The following is a 7751-nucleotide window of genomic DNA, read 5'->3' as shown; positions in this document are numbered from 1 at the left end:
CTGTGATCTATATCTACAGACATACTCCGCAATCCACCATACGGTGCGTGGCGGAGGGTACCTCGTACCACAACTAGCATCCTCTCTCCCTGTTTCACTCCCAAACAGAACGAGGGAAAAATGACTGCCTATATGCCTCTGTACGAGCCCTAATCTCTCTTATCTTATTTTTGTGGCCTTTCCGCGAAATGTAAGTTGGCAGTAGTAAAATTGTACTGCAGTCAGCCTCAAATGCCGGCTCTCTAAATTTCCTCAGTAGCGATTCCCGAAAAGAACGCCTCCTTTCCTCTAGAGACTCCCACCAGAGTTCCTGAAGCACTTCCGTAACACTCGCATGATGATCAAACCTACCAGTAACAAATCTAGCTGCCCGCCTCTGAATTGGTTCTATGTCCTCCCTCAATCCGACCTGATAGGGATCCCAAACGCTCGAGTAGTTCTCAAGAATAGGTCGCACCAGCGCTCTACAAGCGGTCTCCTTTACGGATGAACCACGTCTTCCCAAAATTCTACCAATGAACCGGAGACGACCATACGCCTTCCCCACAACTGCCATTACATGCTTGTCCCACTTCATATCGTTCTGAAATGTTACACCCAAATATTTAATCGACGTGACTGTGTCAAGCGCTACACTACTAATGGGGTATTCAAACATTACAGGATTCTTTTTCCTATTCATCTGAATTAATTTACATTTATCTATATTTAGAGTTAGCTGCCATTCTTTACACCAATCACAAATCCTGTACAAGTCATCTTGTGTCCTCCTACAGTCACTCGACGACGACACCTTCCCGTACACCACAGCATCATCAGCCAACAGCTGGACATTGCTATCCACCCTATCCAAAAGATAGGACCTACCACACTTCCCTGGGGCACTCCAGATGATACCCTCACCTCCGATGAACACTCACCATCGAGGACAACGTACTGGGTTCTATTACTTAAGAAGTCTTCGAGTCACTCACATACTTGGGAACCAATCCCATATGCTCGTACCTTAGTTAGGAGTCTGCAGTGGGGCACCGAGTCAAACGCTTTCCGGAAGTCAAGGAACATGGCATCCGTCTGATACCCTTCATCCATGGTTCACAAGATTTAATGTGAAAAGAGGGCGAGTTGCGTTTCGCAGGAGCGATGCTTTCTAAAGCCGTGCTGATGCATGGACAGCAACCTCTCTGTCACAAGGAAATTCTTTATATTCGAACTGAGAATATGTTCGAGAATCCTGCAACAAACCGATATTAAGGATATTGGTCTGTAATTTTGAGGATCCGTCCTTCTACGCTTCTTATATACAGGCGTCACCGACGCTTTTTTCCAGTCGCTCGGGAATTTACGTTGGACAAGAGATTCACGATAAATGCAAGCTAAGTAAGGAGTCAATGCAGTAGAGTACTCTCTGTAAAACCGAATTGGAATCCCATCAGGACCTGGCGATTTATTTATTTTCCCCCCATTCAGCTGCTTTACAACCCCAGGGATGTCTATCACTATGTCCTCCATACTGGACTCTGTACGGGACTCAAACGGCGGTATGTTTGTACGATCCTCTTGCGTGAAACATTTCTCACATGCTAAATTTAAAATTTCAGCTTTCGTTTTACTGTCTTCCGTTGCCAGGCCAGACTGATCAGTGAGTGACTGAATGGAAGTCTTCGACCCGCTTACCGATTTTACGTAAGACCAGAATTTCCTTGGGTTTTCAGCAAGATCTTTTGCTAAGGTATGACGGTGGTAGTGGTTGAACGCTTCGCGCATCGCTCTTTTTACAGCAGCACGAATCTCTACTAAGTTTTGCTCGTCCTCGTTCTCCCGATCTTTCTTGTACCGCGAGTGCAACTGCCTTTGCTTCCTGAGCATTCTCCGAATTGCGCTGTTAAACCACGGTGGGTCTTTTCCCTCCGCAACACACTTTTTCGGCACATACTTGTCCAATGCGTGATTTACAATGTGTTTAAAATTTGCCCATAATTCTTCCACGTCCATCGTACCGGAAGTAAATGAAGTCGATTCATTTACTAAGTGGGATGCTAACTACTGCTTATCTGCTTTTTCTAGTAAGAATACTCTCCTAGCCTTCTTGACCGAAATTTAACTTTCGTAACCATAGTCGTAATGACAACATCATGATCACTAATCCCTGTCTCAACACTGACACCGTCGATGAGGTCTGGTCTGTTTGTGGCTACCAGATCTAAAATATTTCCATTATGCGTTGGCTGTCGATTTAGCTGTTCAAGACAGTTTTCGGATAATGTGTTCAAAAGTAATTCACACGACGGCTTGTCTGTAGCACCTGTAATGAATCCATAGACATCCCAGTCTATACTAGGTAGGTTGAAGTCGCCTCCGACTAATGTAGCTTGATCCGGGTACTTCTGCGATACAGAATGTAGACTCCCTTTGAATGATTCTAGAACTGACACGGTGGAACCTTGTGGCCGGTAATAACGCCCCACAATTAACTTTATTTCCCCTAGCCCTGTTAAACGTGTCGACATAACTTCACAATCACACTCTACTTCGACCTCAGTCGACACAATATTTTGCTAATATAACAATATTTGCTATAACAATATACTGCTAATATCTTGATAGCTGAAGTGCCTTTACTCTGAGCGCGTCCTGATTTCCCTGCCTGCACGTCGACTGGTGAGTGTTCATCAGGACACCTCGCACTACTGCCTAGCATAAAAAAAAAACCATTTGCACCCCACAAGTACTCTGCTACCCGAGTAGCCGCTTCCTTTGTGTAGTGCACCCCTGACCTATCTAGGGGCGTCCTAAAATTCCCCACCCAATAGCGCAAGTCTAGAAGTCTGCAGCCAAGACAATCAAAGAGTCGACGAAGCCTCTGGTTGAGACCCGCCACTCGGTTCCAAACCAAGGGACCCCGATCCACTCTGGGAACGATGCTGCAAATAGAGAGCTCTGCTTGCACCCCACGTGCGAGGCCAGCGGTCTTCACCAAATCCGCCAGCCGCCTGTACGAACTGAGGATCGCCTCAGAACCCAAGCGACAGGCATCATTGGTGCCGACGTGAACAACTACTTGCAGACGACTGCACCCCGTACGCTCGATAGCCGCAGGCAAGGCAGCCTCCACATCTTGGATGAGGCCCCCACCGAGTGCACGTTGGATTTCTTTCCAGCTCTGTACGCTATTTCCCTAAGGGGCTCCACCACCCGCCTAACTTTGGAGCTCCCAATAACCAGCAAGCCTTTGCCCCCGTGTGCCTGCTCGGGCCCTGCTGAAGGAGCGGCCACCTGCCCACTGACAGGACGAACGGACGAGGCCAGCCGGCCAGCCTCTACATTGGCCCTCCGCCTCGAGCGACCCGAACGTGCTGCAGTCGGCCACTCCCCCTGAGGTGATAAATCTCACAGAGAAATCTTTTGGCGACAAAACCTTATCCGTTCTTGGGAAGTGTTTAAATTTTGCACCGACTCCGAAGAGTTTGCCGGTAGTTGATTTTATTAGTTCAATTGAACAGGCAGTTTGCAAACTACCTCCTGTAGCTGCAGAGAAGGTTAGGGGGGAGGCATGACGTGTGTTGATTAGGGCTCGTCCACCCGAGAGTAATGTATCAGCAGCAGAGAGGGCTGCTTTACGCTCTCTCAAAGTTGATCTTGATATTGCTATTTTACCTGCGGACAAGGGCAGTGCCACCGTTGTTTTAAATAGACAGGATTATGTACAAAAGGTGTAACGTTTACTATCTGATTCAGCGTATTGCAGAATCTATACTGACCCCACAAAAAGTGATGAGAGAAAGACCAACAGCCTCCTGAAGAAAAGTGGTTTGTCGCAGGACACTATCATGAGTTAACACCTATAGTGCTGTTCCCCCTAGGTTATATGGCCTTCCGAAGGTTCACTAGGAAGGGGTTCCTTTTCGTCCTATAGTGAGTAATATCGGCGCTCCGACATATCGTGTAGCCAAGAATCTTGCTTCTCTGTTGAGTCCACTAGTAGGTCGGTGTGAACATCATATCAGGAACTCAGATGATCTTTACGTCATCTGGAGGGACTGCGGCTGAATGACTCTGATATTTTAGTGAGTTTTGATATGGTCTCTCTTTTCACTCGTGTTCCTCTGTATGATTAGTTGAGGTTAATTAAGGCTAGGTTTGGTGCTGAATTAACTAATCTCTTTCGGCATTTGTTAACAACCACTTACTTTTTATTCAATGACCAGTATCACGGGCAGACAGATCGAGTTGTGATGGGTACTCCGTTGTCTCCTGTGGTCGCAAATTTGTTTATGGAAGACATCGAAGAAAGTGCATTGGAGTCGGCGCCTTTGAAACAAACCTGTTTCTTTAGATATGTTGACGATACCTTTGTTGTTTGGCCTCATGGTAGGGAGAATCTGAATGCCTTTCTAGAACATCTGAACTCGATCTACCCGAACATTCGTTTTACGATGGAGGTGGAAGAGGATCGTTGCCTTCCCTTTCTTGAGGTGTTGGTTAGGAGGAAGGATGATAGAGCATTGGGACAAGCAGTCTACAGGAAACGTACTTATACTGACTTGTACTTACGGGCTAATAGTTGTCATCATCCGGGTCAGGGTGAAGGGGTATTCCGTACCTTGGTGCACAGGGCACATGTCGTTTCTGACTCTGGGACTTTGCCAGCTAAGGTGTCCCATCTTGAAGTTACATTTCGTCAAAATGGTTAAAGTGATAGACATATTGAACGTGCGTTGCGCTATCTACCTACTGTACATCGGGTGATTGATGATAATTCTGAGTCGACACCTAGGTCTACTGCCTTTTTGCCTTACGTAGGAAACACTTCCAACAAGATCGGTCGTATTTTAAGGAAATACGACGTGAAATGTGTTTTACGACCTCCATATAAAATTAGAGCACTTTTGAGTTCTGTTAAGGATGAGCTTGGTCTGCGTAAGGCGGGTGTATATCGCATTCCTTGTAGATATGGCATGGTATATATTGGTCAAACTTTCAGGACCGTGAGGACCGATGTACTGAGCGTACATGATTACAGCAGCCAAGTAGATCTGCTATTGCCGAACACTGCTTGGATACTGGTCACCCCATGTTATACAACAACACCGAGATATTGGCATGCACGTCCAGCTATTGGGACAGTGTTATTAAAGAGGCACTTGAGATTAAATTAGTGAGCAACCTAGTTAACAGGGATGGAGGTTTTTATTTAAGCTCTGTTTGTAATCCCGGCTCTCTCCCTTGTCAAAAAACCAGAGGGATAGAGTCAATGCTACCTCACCTGCGAGTTCGTAGTCTCACTATCGATAGCTCTGACTTTGGTCATCATTGGTGGCACTAGAGTGCAGTGTGTGTGTTGTCTTTCCTGCATCGGTGGGAGAACTGAGGTTTTAAATTTGCATGTCCGTTGCAGTTTGCCTTGAAAATGGCGGGGTGTTCTCCCGCGGAAATATCGGCAGTCGCTGAAAGTGTTACCTGGCTGAATTACTTGAATCGTTGTTTAGCGATCCGAGAAAACAGCTTGGTAAATACCCTGTATTATACGAGGTTCTGTAATAGAAAGCATAAAATGAGAACTTACATATTTGGACTCCTTAAATGAACATGCGTAGGTTACAGTGGAAGTGTTCACCGAGTCGTACAAAGGTGGGGGATTGGGCAACCATGTTTTCATTACGAAACCGTTGTATAAAGAAATGTGCATAACGTACAAATGTACAAAAATAGGTTTGTGGTAAGGTCGTATGGGACCAAACTACTTAGGCCAGGAGGACTCGAACCTCCGACGGAGGGGAGGGGGGGGGAGGGGGTTGGGGGGGGGGCGCAACAAATGTACAAATACAGTTGCTTCCCGTGTCTACAAAGCGATGTCGTAAACGTCTTTATGGTAATGCCTCTTCATAGCTCTGCAGACGGCTATTGTTTTTGCCTACAGCCGTTTACCGAGCGAGGTGGCGCAGTGGATAGCACACTGGACTCGGATTCGGGAGGACGACGGTTCAATCCCGTCTCCAGCCATCCTGATTTAGGTTTTCCGTGATTTCCCTAAATCGTTTCAGGCAAATGCCGGGATGGTTCCTTTGAAAGGGCACGGCCGATTTCCTTCCCCGTCCTTCCCTAACCCGAGCTTGCGATCCGTCTCTAATGACCTCGTTGTCGACGGGACGTTAAACAACACTAACCTAACCCTAACCTACAGCCGTTTGCGCTTTGCAACAGAAAGCTGCCGAAAGCGCTGCCAAGTGTGAGGAATTATCTTAAGCTGACTATACTTAGGAGTATCTTAGTTGTAAAGAATAAATGTATTAAAACTTCATGCATACTGCGGCATATTCTTCACGTAGCTCAGGTTTATAACGTCATATCACCTGAACTACGTCTCGTACAATGATGTATTTGTGTAGTTACATTCAGCACCGTATGTCGATAGTGTCTGCGAAATGTGTTCCGAATAGACTTAGTAGCAAAGAAGTAATGAACCCCATGTACAATAAGGCAGTTTTTCACGCTTCTCGGAGTTTACGGCGCCATACAGTCAGATCCACAAGAAAGCATACGCTGTTATCTGTACGAAATAAAAGACACTATTATAAATACACGCTTACACGAAAATACATGTTGCTACTAGTTGCAAGGTTATCTAATAGTCAATACAAACGCTGCCATTATTGAATATAGCTTCGCACCTTTTTGACTTGCTTTTCACGAGATTATCTGAATATTCTCTCGGTAATGATCTCCATATCGTCCTGATTTTATAGAACGGCTGCTTTAAAGAATATATTGGCTTTCCTTCAAGGTTCATCTTAATATACGATCAAACATTTCGATTCGATTTGCATCTGGAGCCATTGCAGACCAGTTCGTCGTGGACACCCCACTGTCTTCAGAATTAGATTTTCACTCTGCAGCGGAGTGTGCGCTGTTATGAAACTTCTTGGCAGATTAAAACTGTGTGCCGGGCCGAGACCCGAACTCGTGACCTTTGCCTTTCGCGGGCAAGTGCTCTACTGAGAACTTGCCCGCGGAAGGCAAACGTCCCGAGCTCGAGTCTCGGTCCGGCACACAGTTTTGATCTGCCAGGAAGTTTCATAACAGCGTACACTCCGCTGCAGAGTGAAAATCTCAATCTGGAAACATCCCCCAGGCTGTGGCTAAGCCATGTCTCCGCAATATCCTTTCTTTCAGAAGTGCTAGTTCTGAAAGTTTCACAGGAGAGCTTCTGTAAGGTCTGGAAAGTAGGAGACGAGGTACTGGCAGAAGTAAAGTTGTGAGGACGGGGCGTGAGTCGTGCTTGGGTAGCTCAGTTGGTAGAGCACTTGCCCGTGAAAGGCAAAGGTCCCGAGTTCGAGTCTCGGCCCGGCACACAGTTTTAATCTGCCAGGAAGATTCACCCCACTGTCTTGTTTCCACGCTGTACAGAGACGGCTGCGATGTTTCGCATCGTTATCCTCTTGAAGCACCCAGTTTGCCTCGTTCGAACCAAACAACTTCTTAACGGATCTCAGAAGGCATTTTCGATAAATACTGTACTTTTTTTAGCGTTTAAATTGGCTGCAAATATGGGCAAACAGCAAATACTATTACATACTAGTCACATGTACACTCTATTCTTAGCTATGTCGTTCTGTTTTGGGGTACAAATGAACAAAATACGAATACCATCAAACTACAGATTAGATTAGATTAGATTTACTTTCATTCCAATTGATCCGTAGTGAGGAGGTCCTCCAGGATGTGGAACATGTCAGAAAAACAACAATACA

General features: G+C 46.0%; 1 non-coding gene across 1 annotated transcript; it reads left to right on the top strand.

Annotated features, from left to right (window-relative positions):
* The first annotated feature begins 7276 nt into the window (after window positions 1-7276).
* Trnas-uga lies at window positions 7277-7351 on the top strand. The gene has a single exon. It is a non-coding gene; the product is annotated as a tRNA-Ser (tRNA).
* The last annotated feature ends 400 nt before the right edge of the window (window positions 7352-7751 follow it).

Source organism: Schistocerca americana, chromosome 8, assembly GCF_021461395.2.
Source record: "Schistocerca americana isolate TAMUIC-IGC-003095 chromosome 8, iqSchAmer2.1, whole genome shotgun sequence".
Lineage (NCBI taxonomy): Eukaryota > Metazoa > Arthropoda > Insecta > Orthoptera > Acrididae > Schistocerca > Schistocerca americana.
Note: the sequence above shows the minus strand (reverse complement) of the source record. Positions and strands in the feature narration are given on the sequence as shown.